General features: G+C 39.1%; 1 protein-coding gene across 2 annotated transcripts in view; it reads right to left on the bottom strand.

Moving 5' to 3' along the window:
* Atg10 (autophagy related 10) overlaps nt 1-9,791 on the bottom strand; it is a 289,841-nt gene extending 280,050 nt beyond the window's left edge. The window contains exons 1-2 of one of the 2 annotated variants that reach the window (XM_077800481.1): nt 9,740-9,749; nt 3,391-3,441 (exon numbers count right to left, since the gene is read on the bottom strand). The gene's annotated coding sequence lies outside the window, so the exon portion shown is untranslated. Of the gene's footprint in view, nt 1-3,390; nt 3,442-9,739 lie in introns of both variants that reach the window. The other variant, XM_026394549.2, reaches the window with a different exon arrangement.
* Between the last annotated feature and the right edge of the window lie 5,307 nt (nt 9,792-15,098).

Below are 15,098 nucleotides of genomic sequence, written 5' to 3'. Positions count from 1 at the left end.
AACAAAAAAGGGCTGGGGGTGTAGTTCAGTACCCCAATACTGAAAATAAAACAGAAGACTGACATGGAAAGTCAGAATAGTTCATCCAACTGTATGATGATTATCCTGAGATCTATTAACAGGTACTAAATTAAGGAAAATTTGACTTTTTAATTTTATTTATTTATTTATTTGGTACCTGGATTGAACCCAGAGGCATTTAACCACTGAGCCAGGTCCCTAGCCCTTTTTATTTTCTATACTGAGACAGGATCTCACTAAGTTTCTTAGGGCCTCACTAAATTCTGAGGCTGATCTCAAACTTTCTATCCTCCTGCCAGAGCCTCCCAAGTCACTAGGATTATAGACATGCACCACCATGCCTGACTGTAAGCAAGCACTTTTTTATTATTTATTTATTTATTATTTATTTATTTATTTATTATTTTTAGTTGTTGATGAACCTTTATTTAATGAACTTATCAATATGCAGTACTGAGAACCGAACCCAGTGCCTCAAACATGCCAGGCAAGTGCTCTACCACTGAGCCATAACCCCAGCCCCCTAAGTCTTAATAACAAAAGAGAACAAGTAAACACACTTATGTCTTAAGCCCTCCAGTTACTTGGGATTTACTAAAATATTGAAAATGTTAGTTGAAACATAAAATTTCACTCAATAGCCACAGTTTATCTAATTAACAGCACTGTGCTACAAGCAAGATGACTCAATATCAAAACACTAATTAATATTTAGTTGAAGACTTTTAAAATCATGTACAGACTAGGCTTTGCTGAAGGATGTTATATACAGTAATACAAACACTGCTTGATTACAAAATCAGAAACTATAATATATATTAAAAAGATATCTATCTCAACTTGAATCACCATAATGTACAATAATGAAATACCATTGAATAATTGTTTCTTTGATTAAGAATATTTCAAGTCATTAAAGATGAAAATATAATTCAATCAACACTTTCATACATACTTTTCAAGTTGATCCTCTATCAAATTCACTGACTATTTAAAGCAGAAATTATAATCTTAGAGCTTCCTATTATGAGATAGCCAAAAATTGAGCAAAAAATAGGAATAACTATAACTGCAGTTTATTAAGCAAGAATAATCCTTACTTAGCAAATGAAAAACCCAAGATATGTGAAGTGCCCTGTGTTTCCAGATTTAAGCAATCTTAAACTAAATTCAGAACAGTTAACAACAGAACACATGTGAACTATTGGTAAAAAGACAAATTTCAATACTGATCTCATCTTAAACAATGAACCTCTCATTTCTAATTTTAAATAAGACTTAGAAAATGATTCAAAGCTCCTGTCATAAAGTATAAATTGTTAATACATCTATTTTGCTTGATTATTACTCTAAATGAAAAGATTTGGTTTTGGGGGTTTGTTTTCAAAATATTTTTTCAACTGCTTCAGTAGAGTCTAAAGATTGGGGAGAAATGACTTTTCCCTACCAGGTAAGCCTAATCTTTCCAAACTATAGGTTAACCCTCAGACAAGACAATATGAAGAAACTTACTCTGGTGCTATCCAAAAATGTCTTTTCAGAAAAGCAGACCCAGTGAATTCTAACTTTATTTATAATAATTGTTCAAATGATTCTTTTCAATTAAAAACTTTTTTTCACTACCACACTCTCCATATATTGTTTGTGATTTTTTTTATATTAGGGATTGAACCCCCATGGGACACTTAAACACTAAGACACATCCCCAACATACCCTGCCCCATTTTATTTTGGGGCAGGGTCTTGCTAAATTGCTTAGGTTGATCTTAAACTTGGTATCCTCCTGCCTCAGCCTTCCATGTGCCACCATGCCTGGCTTATATGTGATTTTTAATCTAATGGGGGGGAGGGTTGTTTTGTTTTTGTAGCATTGGAGATTAAAACCAGGGCCACTTTACCACTGAGCTACATCCCCAGTCTTTTATTATTGTTTTCTTTATTTTTAATTTTGAGACAGGATCTTACTAAGTTGCTGAGGCTGATGTAGAATATCCAATCCTCCTGCCTTAACCTCCAGAGTTTGTTAGAATTACAGGCATGAACCATCACACTGGTTAATTTTTTGCTATTTGTTGTTGTTATTGTTGTTTTGTGTTGTTGTTTTTGTCAAAAAATCTATCTTTTCTCAGTTTTTTTTTTTTTTTTTTGGTGGCACCAGGCACTGAATCCTGGGCTTCATACACTTAAGTAAGCACTATACCACTGAGCCATATTCCCAGCCCAAGACATTTCTTTTGATGAATCTATAAATCAGTGTGTATCAGAATCAAAATTGAGACCAAATCACTGTAATAAATATAACTAAATTTCTCAGAATTTAAGATCATTTACAAAACTGTGAATATCAGAGAACATGCTATGTATTTTAAATATTTAAGATCATTTTTGACTAATAAAGTTAGGCAACTTCCTCTACTTGTCCTTCCTAACAAGAATTTTACTTTACTATAAATATAGGAATGGATTACTTTGATCAATTTATTACCTTAATGACAATTTGGCTTGAATTCACTTAGATTAGTTAACCACTTACCTAGCAAGTTCCTTGTGCAGAAGTCTTCCAGTTTTATTAGAGAGCAAGGAGACAGCCAGGGTACAATTTAAATGTGGAATCTTAGGCCCTAGCCAAAAAGATTACCTGATTCTGCAGGCCTCAAAATATGCATTTTTAATCAGTATCAGAGAAAATCTGAGGGATACTCATGCTAGAAAACTGGGACCAAGCCACATCTATAAATCCCAGCAATCTGGGAGGCTGAAGCAGGAGAATCACAAGTTCAAAGCCAGCTTCAGCAATTTACCAATGACCTAAGCAACAAAGTGAAGCCCTGTCTTAAAATTTTAAAAAATAAAATGAAAAATCTGGGATTTAGCTTGGTAGTAAAGTGCCTCTGGGTTCAATGGAAACAGAGAAAGACCAAATCAATGAATCATTTTGATAGAGTTAATGAAAAAACCTGAATTTTAAGGTATTTGGCAGCCTGGGTGGGGCACGGAAGGCATAGACCTGGGCAATCCAATAAAGAGCTCAGGGAAGCATCCAAAAAGGGGCATTCTATTCAGGTTTTTTTTTTTTTATATATAATGAGGATAAAACTCAGGGAGTGGAGGGTTTAACACCAAACTACATCCCCATTTTTATTTTTTATTTTGAGACAGGGTCTCAGTGTCTCAGGGCCTCCCTAAATTATGAAGGCTAGCCTCAAACTTGCAATCTTCCTGCCTCATCCTCCAAGTCACTGAGATTATAGGTATGCACCACCACATCCAGCACACCCAATCCAGTCAGTCTTGACAGCAGGGTTCAGTTCTCTCTCTCTTCCATAACACATATCCCAAATCAAAGTTAAACAGGAGGCAATATTGTACCTGGACTGGAAGTGAAGAATCTCTATTGGTAGCTGATGTTTGCTCTGACTTCTATAGCAGGACATCCCATTAGGAAGAAGATAAGAAGACATTTCACTTCACCATTCTGTATTCCCTTCAGAGAAATACTTTGAGCTGCACTTTCTCTATTAGTTTCCAACACCCATTGGTAATCCTCTTTTGTGTGTGTGTGTGTATATATGTGTGTGTGTCATATATATATATATATATATATATATATATATATATATATATATAAGTATTTGGACACAATATCTTCATTTTTATGTGATGCTGAGGATCGAACTCAATACCTCACACGTGCAAAGTGGGCGCTCTACCACTGAGCTACAGCCCCAGCCCCAGTAATCCTCCTTTAAAGCAGTTCTCTCTCAATAATGTAACATGCATGGCTAGAAATAAAAAGTAAAGCCATGTGGTAAACTGAATGCTGTGATACCAAGTCAGTAGTAAGCAAAGTACAATGGCACATGCCCATTACCTCAACCACTCAGGAGGCTGAGGCAAGGAGGATCACAAATGCGAAGCCAGTCTGGACAAATTAGCAAGACCCAGTCTCTAAATTAAAAGTAAAAAGGACTGAAAATTATGAAACCAGCCCAGGTGTCCATCAATAATGGATAAAGAAAAAAAGTGGTTTTCAGAAAAAATAAAAAGACAATTTATTGCTTTGCTAGCAAAGGAGAAACACAGAGTACTCCTATCCCAAAGGCTGTGATTCTGCTCATCAGCAGGAACAGGGGCTTTTATAGAAATGATTCAGAGAAAATGAGATTTGGGAGACAAGATCAGGAAGGAGAAAATCAGGGGAAAGAAGATGAGGGAGGAGAAGGTTAGGGAAAAGAAGATCAAGGAGGAGAAGATCAGGGAGAAGGAGATTGGGACAAAGAAAAAACAGGTAAGTTTCAAAGCCATAAGGGATATGGTCAAAGCATCAAGTAAACTCCTGTTACAATTGATTTAGCAAGGCCCTAAGCAACTTAGTGACACCCTGCCTCAAAATATTTTTAAAAGGGCTGGGGATGTGACTCAGTGGTTAAGTGCCCCAGAAGCAATCCCCAGTACCAAATAAATAAATAAATTATCAATTGGAAAGAAAAGTTTCTTCTGAGTACAGGAAAAAAAAAAATCTATCCTTTATATATTTGGTCATAGACATCCTCCTGCTCTCCAACCTAACATCTAGAGGAAGAATCTAAATGTAGTAAGGGAGCTGAAGGGGCACTTGCTCACTCTGACCATCAACCCCTCTCCAGAGGAGTCCATTGTCAAGGTGAGTGAACCAAAACTATCAATATCAACATGGAATCAAGAGGAAGCACTTACGTATGAAAACAGGGGCACTTTCATAAAGTATAAGAGAAAAAGCTTGTTTCTGTAATGGGCTTAAACTGAGTATCAAGGGAAAATTCAGGAATTATCTATAAAAGAACCTAGCCCTGTGACACATATCTATAATCCCAGCTACTCAAGAAGGTAAGGCAGGAGGATAGAAAGTTCAAGGCAAGTTGGGGCAATTTAGGAAGACCCAGCCTCTAAATAAAATTAAAGGACTGGAGATGTAGCTCAGTGGTAGAGCACTCTGGGTTCACTTCCCAGTACTGGGAGTGAGGGGAGCCTTGAAAAAAGAATTATCTAAAATAGAAAACAAGGAAACAGATAAGGCAGCTGAGGATATAGCTCTGTGTTAGAGTACCTCTGGGTTAAATCCCCATTACCTCAGAAAGAAAGAAAGGAGGGAAGAAGGAAGGGAAAGAAAGAGAGAAAGAAAAAGGAGTCACAGTTTACTATTACCTTTTAGCGCTCAGGGAGCCGGTATAATAAACATCCTACAAAGTGTAGGGCAGTCCCACACAATGAAGAACTGTCCATAAAAATACTACTACCGGGCACAGTGGCTCACACCTATAATCTCACCAATTTGAGAGGCTGAGGAAAAAGGATTACAAATTCAAGGCCAGTCTTAGCAATTTAGTGGCAAACTCAATAATTTAGCCAGAATCTGTCTCAAATTTTTAAAATTTAAAAATGGACTGAGGATATAGCTCAGTGGTAAAGTGTCCCTGCATCCAATTCCCAGTCCAAACAAACCAACCAACCAAAAACAAAAACAAAAAAACACTTTTGGTCCTTTGATAAACACGGGAAAGTTGGTTATGGCTTAACAAGTCCAAGTTTGGAGAACTTAACTCTAGGGCTTCTCAAGAGTATTCTTTAACATTTTTTTTTTTAAATCACAAATTGCATTTCACTCAGCAAATATTTACTTCCAAGCATAAGAAGATAAACCAAGGCACACTAAAATGTTAAAGAATTTATTTGGGTAGACAGCAGTTCATAAATTAGGCAGCTCCAGAATGTAAGTAGTTTGGGGCTCCATCAAACAAACACAGGGAAAGGTTTTTATGAAGTAAATACAGAGCAAGGCAATATTTGACTGGCTAAAATAGAACAGTAGCCTTATTTATTTTATTCCAGTTGAAAGCCTTTAGAAGTTAGTTGGTGGTTTAAGTTTATGTTTTCATTTTACTCAAATATGACAATTTACAGAGTTCAATGAGGTTTGTATAAGTGGAAATTCATAGTACTAGAGCCTTCTCAGAAAATGGATTCACAATGATTTTAACACAGAAAATGCTTTTTGTAGAGCAAGTAGCATTTCCTTCTTTAATTTCACAACCATGAAAATCATATTGGCTGTGGCCTACCTTTAACAACTATACCAAGAAAAAAAAAAGTTAGCTTTTCACAAAAAATATTTCAATGTCATTTATCCTAATCTCACCTTTCTATTCCAAACTTCATATTTTCATGACCCTGTTATCTTTATTTTCTTCCTGTGGTACTAGGAATTGAACCCTGAGGTGCTCTACCATTGAGGTACATCTCCAGGCCCGTTTTTTAAAAAGTTTTCATTTCGAGACAGAGTTTCTCTAAATTGCCAAGGCTGGCCATGAACTTGTGATCTTCCTACCCAGCCTCTAGAGTAGCTGGGGTTACATGCAAGCACCATGGCACATAGTTTATTCTGCATGCTATTACATATGTTTATAAACTACCTCAAATATTTTTGAAATAAAATAGGATATAAACTTAAAACTATAATCAACAGAGAAAAATGGATAATAGGAATAGTCAGGATAATAGTAGCACAGTCAGCTTAGGAGGCTGAGTCAAGAGAATTTCAAGTTCAAGTTCAGCCCAGGCAATCTAGAGAGACCCTGTCTGAAAAAATAAAACAAGGTGAAGATGTAGCTTAGCAGTAAAGAGCCCCTGGATTCATTCTCTAGTACTGCAAAAACTAGTACATGCTTTTTGCCTTCAACAGTTTGTAATCAAATTTTTTTTAAAAAGCTTCAAGCTGAAGAACATTAGAGAATAAGACAGTAAAAAGTGATGACAAATTATATAATCATCGTATAAAGACTGTGTATGGATTAAAACAATAATTTAAAATAGCATATATTAAGCCTTTATCGAGAACTGTGGTAACTCCAATCCTCATAGCACTTAGGTAAATTGTTATGTTTTGCTCTGTTTGAGGAGAAAGGGGGGTATCAGAAATTGAAACCAGGAGCACTCACCCCTGAGCCACATCCCCAGTTTTTTTTTTTTTAATTTGTTTGTTTTTGACAGGGTTTCGCTAAATTCCTGAGGAACTTGATAAGTTGCTGAGGCTGGCCTCAAACTTTCAATCCTCCTGCCTCCTAGCCACAGGTATTGCAGGCATGTGCCACTGCACCTGGCCTAATATTTTTGTTTTCTTATTTGTACTACTGGGGTCAAACCCAGGACCTCTTATATGCCTGGGAAGCACTTTAACAGGGAGCCACACTCCCAGCCCCAAGATAACAGCTATTAAGGGTGGCCTAGGGTAGTATGTACCCAGAATCATGCCCTAGAAGACTTAGATTTCAGCTAATCCCTGACTTATAAGAGGCAATCAAAGGAAAGCAGCAAGGTAGAAATAGGAGTGGGGGTGGCAGTGAACATAGGAACAGGTTAAAATGACATTAAGTAAGCAAGTAAAGAGACTAACTAGAGAGAAGATTGAGGATTACAGGAAAATCTGGGAGGCAGGGAACAAGCAGTTTATAAATGGCCTTAAAACTCAAAGGAGATTCCATTTAAAACAGTGAACAATAAGAAACCATTGTAGGTTATTGAGCTCAGAAAGGATATTAAAAAGGTTTTCTTGGAAAGATATTACATGACAGTGATATAAAATAATCCTAACTTCAAAGCTAAATTCATATTAGTAATTACTCTTCTTGGATCCTATAACTAATTCAATCAGACACTTCAAGGCCTGGGATGCCAGGAACATTAGAGAAGCCTCTGCTGCTCCTATTTCTAGCAACTTCTCTGCAAGCAGGATACCTTCAGGTAGTTTATTTTCCATTCCCCTACTTTCCAGTTGTTTTATACCCAGCCTACTTGACCCCTAATACATTTGTTTTCAACAGATGATCTCTATATCTCTTCTTATATGGTTCCTGATTATATTTATGATTCAAATACAACCTCTAAGGTTCTAAACATATCTGGAAGCTTCAAAGATATTGATAATAAAAGCAACCCTAATCCAAAGCAATCTACTTATATAAGTTTCATCCTACTTGTTTTTCCTAAAATGGTGCTTTCTCAGAAACTAAGCATTAGGAACTGCTATCAAGATACAATTTCACAAAACATTATGCCTAGCTAGGTGAAGTGGTCCATGCCTGTAATCCTAGCAAACCAGGAGACTGAGGCAGGAAGATCTCAAGTTGCACAGCCTGGGCAGTTTAGTGAGACTCTGTCTCAAAATAAAAATAAAATATAAAATATAAAACATCTGGGGGTGTAGCTCAGTGGTAGAGCACCCTTGGGTTAAATCCGAGTCCCCCCCCCCATACACACACACACACAATGGTGTGTGTGTCTTCCAGCGCCTAATTCAATTGTCCCATCATCCAGCAAGATCTGTTAAGATTATGGTAAATAAAACAGAAGATGGTAGTTGGAGAGCTGGGGACAGGGAATTATCTTGTAACATTTCCATATCCAAATGAATCCATTTCAGAACTATTTTTACTAGTTTCTTCAATTAAAATACAAATTAACAATTTTAAACTGTGTACTTTGCAGACTTTAAATTTCTCAGTACTCAAGTTTCAATTTGGAAGCAAGGAGGGAGTGATTCTTCTACCTAGAATTCCATGATAGATTTGAGTAGTGCATAGGGCCTATGTTCTCCAACCCTGAATAGCATAAATTTAAACCTTTGCCACTAAAAACTGGAGGCTGTTGTCAAACTATAATAGTTATAAACATGACTCAGACCAAGTGTGTCTTTAGCAAAGATATGCTGAACTGATAATGAAGGAGCAAGCTAAATGGTAAATTGAAGAAAATGATGGAGCCTGTGGTCCCAATTACTCTGGATCACTTGAGTCCAGGAATTGGAGATCTCAGCGGGGCAACATAGCAAGACCTGGGCTCAAAAAACAAAACAAAACAAACAAAAAAAGCTTAAGATTGCTATCTTAAAAAAACACAACCTTTCAGGAGTTATATTCTCCCAGTCAGAAATAATTTGTATCTCAATTAGTCAACAAGATGTAATTATAGAAGTCTAAACCCCGAAACCTTAACCAATGCAATGTTATGTGGCCCTTATGAACAAAGCTCCCTTTTGATTTTGAAAGGACATGTAGCCATCCTTTGACCTTATTTTCAAAATTTTCATAGTGAGTGAGTGTGTGTGTGTGTGTGTGTACACATACTTTTTTAAACCACAACTAAAAATGTTTCTACAAGTCGGTTAACTATTCCTCATCACCTTATCCCACCTTTTGTTTTTATAAGTTCTAGGAAGGGTGGTGCTAGCTATAAATATCAGAGTATTCCTCCTGCACTTAATGAATCTGAAACCCCTTCAAGTGGGACTCTCCAGTAATTTAATATCCTTTGTTTCAATGTTTCAATGTTACACGCACAAAGGCTTGCTATCAGTAAGACTTTTAAGACTGTAACTACCCAAGGATGAGGCCTCCGAGTGCCCTCCCCCCGCGGAGTGCTGAAGACACTGATTGCGCGGCTGGGGCCCAAGGGGCGCTGGGTCGCGCGCCCTGGTCACTCGCCCGAGCAGCAGCTCCAGCGCTGCAGCCCGCGCGGGCCCGCAGTTCTTGGGCGAGGGCCCCGCTTCCCCGGCCTTTTGTTCCGGACTCGGCTGCTTCCCGCCCACCCACTCCCGCCCTTCCTCCCGGTCCTAGGAGTGGGATGAGGACGGTGCGGGAAGCAGAGCTGGGAGAAGGATGGCGGCATTGGCTGTGGGAATACTCACCCCGCTCCGCTCGGCCCCTGACCCGCAGCCCAGCCTGGCGGGCGGGGCGACGGGGCTGGGGGAGGGGAGGCGGGGACCGGCACCTAGCGCCCCGTGAGGACACCGCCGCGCGTGCGGCCCTAGGGAGGAGGGACATAGGAGGTGGGCCCAAGGGGGCCGTGAGGGCGGCGGCGACCGAGCGAAACCCCACTCGGCGAGGGAGGCCCACCAGAAGGGCGCGTTCCCTCCCGCGGCAGCCTCCAACAACAACAACCGAGTCCGAGCATGCGTACTGGGTTTTCCCGCGCGCCTCGGGGAGCGCCCCGCGCAGGCCCGTGACGTCGTCGGCCGCGCGCTCAGGGCCGACCAGGCCGGGGCTTGGACGCCGAGTGCTGGGTCTAGACCCCTTTGCTGCGAGCGTTGACAGGAACCAAGGCCCCGCCCCTCACTTCCTTCGCGCGCCCCCTGGCTCCCCAGCCCGGCTAACCTGAGTTTGGCTGAGCTCTTGGTGGAGGACAAAGGCGGCTCATTGCGGAGGAGGAGCTGAGGGCAGGGGGAAACTTGGGGGAAGGGGTACTAGCGGTTTCAAGGGTCCCTGCACGCTGTCCTCCAAGACATTTTCTAATATCCGAATATAAAAGAGTGATCAATGAAGAGCAAGAGTAAAGCAACAGCAAGAATGTAGTGCCACTAGCATTCCCCTGAGAGGCCAGGGAGCCATGCCAGCGAACATTGCAAAAAGTACCACGAACACCACGATTAAACCCATACACGTGTCCACCACTTGAAAACTTAAGAATGGGGGAGAAGTTAGGAATTGAGTATCGACAGTATTACCATCTTGGCACATATCTCAGGGGGGAAAAAAAAAGGTGTGTGTGTGTACACGTTGGAGGAAAATAGTAGGACTAGGGAAAAGACTACAGGATGACTAGGAATTATAGGGGTAAGATAATAAATATCTGAGGGAAAACACATCTGCTCCTGTAAACAGTAGAATTGTATTTGTTGTAAAACAAAAGGTGTAAACGCAGGTAAAGAAGTAATGAAAAACCTACCTTCAAACTTTCAGGGAATGGAGCCTGTGAAGAGGAGGAAGGCCTGTAAACCCAGCTATTTGGGAGGCTCAGACAGGAGGATGTCTAGTTCAAGGCCAGCCTGGGCAACTTAGACTGCGTCTCAAAATTAAAAGGCGCTGGAGTTGTAGCTAAGTGATGATCCTCCTGATTTCAACCCTCAGCACCAGGGTGAGGAGTGGGGAATGGGGTAATTTCAGGGCATGGTTTTGATCCCGTAGACAGTCATATAAGAGATCCCCATTGGAGTAAACTAGGTAATAAATACCCAGCACTGTTCGTCCATAACCATTTCAAAATAAAAGCTTGTTTTTTTAAAAGAACCATACTGATCAGTGGTAACCAGGAAGAAATTAACTGAAAAGTGGCTTAAGGGAATTTGAAGGGATGATGGATCGGTTCTATATCTTGATTGTACTGAGGATTAAATCACTGCTTTCTTGGTCAAACCCCACAAAAAGTCTGATTTTTGCAAGTAAGATTTTAAAATTAATCTTTTAAAAAATATTGCTAGCAAAAAATAAACTTCAACTAACATTTTAGCAACTACAAATTGATTGGTAAGTGCTAGTTTAAATTATACATTCGATCTTTTTAAGTACAAGACAGTGAATTTTTTGTTTATTTTGCGGTAGGATTCAACCCAGGGGTGTATGTTTATTTTGAGACAGGGTCTCACTAAATTACCCAGGCTGGCCTTGAACTGCCATTCTCTTGACTCAACTTCCAGAGTTGTCCAGATTATAAGCACGCCAGTTTACAGGAGTATGTAAAAATAATAATTCATAATATCCTCTAGATACTGTGATCCTACAATGGGACACAAGTTTAAAATTACATGGCCAGTGTCTTATTTTTCTCAGTCTCATCAGTCCCTCTCATTTGTACTTTCTGTTCATATCTCATAGGCTACACAGAGATATAAAAATGGTAGGAGGGGCTAGGGCTGTAGCTCAGTGGTACAGTGCTTGCCTTGTATATGTGAGGCACTGGGTTTGATCCTCAGCACCACATAAAAATAAATAAAGATACTGTGTGTTCATCTACAACTAAATAAATATTTGGGGGGAAAAAGGTAGGAAATGTAGCCATTTGCTCAGGTAAACCTTGACAGGGGGAGATTGTTTTATTTCTAAAAGAAAGGAGAATGATACTGAGGGGAAAAATGCTATCTGGACTGCTGCTTGAAGTAGCAGATCTCTTCTACCACCTTCCAGGAGATCCTCAGGGAAATGTAAATTAAATAAGAGTTACAGGAGGTAATCTGATTGGATGGCAGAGATAAGAAACTTGCCTTCAAACTGTGTATGCATAATACTTACCCAAATATATAAGAGAGAAAAAGCAATAGTTGGCAAACCTATGGAGACAGTAAAAAGATCAATGGTTACCAGCCAGAGTTTGCTAGGAGGGAAGCAAAGAGGGGAGGGATGAACATGTGGAACATAGATCATTTATTAGGGCAGTGAAACTACAATGTGTGATAATGTACTGGTGAATATATGACATTTGCATCTATCAAAATCCATAAAACTGCCCAACACAAAGAATGAACCCTAATGTAAATTATGCACTTTTGTTAATGACAATGTGTCAATATTGGCTCATCAATTCTAACAAAATGTACCATACTAATGCAATATATTAATAAAAAGGAAAACTATGAGTGCAGTAGACAGGAATTCTCAATGCAATCTGCTGTATTTTCTGTAAGCCAATTTTTTCCTAAAACAAAAAAAAATTGAAACTCTATTAATTTAAGAAAATGATACTGCCAAAAAGAAAATATATACATATATCTATATCAAAGAAAGAAAGAATTGGAGAATTAAAAACAACCACAGAAAGATGATTCAGTCTTTCTATCACACTACTTCTACCCATGAAGTACAAATATATTTGGGAAGTTTGCATTATTTTTATATTTTCATAACTTTTTTTCTGCAGGGGCACTTAGCCATTAAGCTATATCCCTAGTACCTTTGTTTTATTTTTGAGACAAGATCTTGCTCAGTTGCTTAGGGCCTCACTAAATTGCCCAGGCTGTCCTCAAAACTGCAACCCTCCTGCCTCAGCCTCTTGGGTTGCTAGGATTACAAGCATCCACAACTGTACTGGCTAATTTGGGAACATTTTATTGTACATAAATTATACCCCAAATCTTATTAAAATATATGTGGTATGGTGGCACATGCCTATAATCCCAGCAACTCAGGAGGCTGAGGCAGGAGGGCCACAAGTTCAAGGCCAGTATGGGCAATTTAGGGAGGCCATAAGCAATTTAGCAAGATCTGTCTCAAAAATTTTAAAAAAACAAAAATAGGGCTAAGAATATATGTAGCACAGTGGTAATGTGCCCCATGAATACCAGAAAAATAACAATGCCACCAAATCAAGTCTACAGTTTAATGAATTTTGGCTTGGGGAATGGTGTATGAGGTATACCTGTAAGCCACTTCCCTAGCCCTTTTTATTTTGAAACAGGGTCTCACTGAGTTGCTAGGGCCTTGCTAAATTGTTGAGGCTGGCTTTGAATTTGCAATCTTCCTGCCTTAGTCTCCTGAGTTGCTGGGATTACAGGCATGAGCCACTGTGACCTTCAATTTTGTGAATTTTAATGAAGATATCCACCTTTGTGCTATGATCTGATTTTGTTGTTGTTGTGCTGTGGTTTTTTGTTTGTTTGTTTTTGTTTTTGATACTAGGGATTCGATCCAGGATGCTTAATCACTGAGCTACCTCCCCAGCCCTTTTCATTTTGTGTTTTGAGACTGGATCTTGCCAAGTTGCTTAGGGTTTCACTAAATTGCTGAGGTTTGCTTCAAATTTACAATCCTCTGCCTCATCCTCCTAAATTGCTGGGATTACAGGTGTGCACCACCTGTAATGGTCTACATGTTTTTATTTCTCAAACATTCATATGCCAATTTCTTAACTCCCAAGGTGATGGTATGAGGAGGTGGAGCTTTTCAATGAACTCAGAACCAGATCCTTATAAGACATGAAATCTACTGGTAACCTGATCTTGAACTTTCCAACTTCCAGATCTGTGAGAAAAGGTTTTGTGCTATTTATAAGACACCCAGTTTATGGTGTTTTGTTATAGTAACACAAATGGACTGAGACATTATATAACCATATCCCAACCAAAATATAGAATATTCGCATCATCCAAAAGTGTTACCTCAAACTCTTTGAAGTTAATCCCTCCCCACACCTACAGACCCTTAGCACCTGCCCATTTACTTAGAGTAGTCATTCTAGATTTGTTTTGCCAATACTAGAAAATGGTATCATACAATATGTGTATGTCAGCATAATGTTCTTGAGACTAATTTGTGTTGTTGCATTTATTGCTAACTAATTCCTTTTATTACTGAGTAGTATTCCATTGCACAAATATACCACAATTTTCTTAAACATTCATCTGGGAAGGGTATTTAGGTTGCTTCCAGCTTTGGGCTATTATGAAGAAAGCTGTTATTAATAGTTATATACAAGTATTTTTGTGTACACATATTTTGATTTTTCTTGAGTAAATACCTAGGGGTAGACATACATTCTGTGATCAATATAGAAATAAAAGTTGTATTTTACTCTTCTATATTGATCACATTCCTTAGCTTGGAGCTTGTCTTATTTGATGATTCTAATTTAGAGATATTTTTGTTGCTGAATTTAGCTATCTTTATGAAATTGAACATGTTTAAAAGTTGCTGTCCCCCACACACAAGGGATTAAACCCAGGGGCTCTCTACCACTAAACTACATCCCCTGCCTATTTGTTCATTTATTTATAATGGAGATTGAACCCAGAGGTGCTCTACCACTGAGTCATATCCCCAGCCCTTTTTATTTTTTTCTCTAGAGACAGGGTCTTGCTAAGTTGCCTAGGGTCTCACTAAATTGCTGAGGCTAGGTTGGAACTTGTGATCCTCCTGTCTCAGGCTCCCAAATGGCTGGGATTGCAGGCATGTACCACTACACCCAGATTATAATTTGATTTTTAGTAGTAGGCATATGTTATGGTTTAGGTGTGGTATCCCCTAAAAGCTCATGTGAAAGACAATGCAAGAAGGTTCAGAGAAGTGATTGGATTGAGTCTTAACCCAATCAATGAATTAATCCCCTGACAGGGATTAAGTGAATGGTAACTGAAGTGGTTGGGCGGGGCTGGAGGAAGTGGTTCATTGGGGATGGGGCATTAGGGTATATATTTTGTATCTGGGAGAGTGGAGTCTCTCTCTGCTGTCTGATCACCACATGAGCCACTTCCCTCTGCCACACTCTTGATGTTCTGCCTC

This window comes from Urocitellus parryii, chromosome 1 (assembly GCF_045843805.1).
Source record: "Urocitellus parryii isolate mUroPar1 chromosome 1, mUroPar1.hap1, whole genome shotgun sequence".
Taxonomy (NCBI): domain Eukaryota; kingdom Metazoa; phylum Chordata; class Mammalia; order Rodentia; family Sciuridae; genus Urocitellus; species Urocitellus parryii.
The sequence above is the reverse complement of the archived record's forward strand: the minus strand, read 5'-3'. Positions and strand labels throughout refer to the sequence as shown.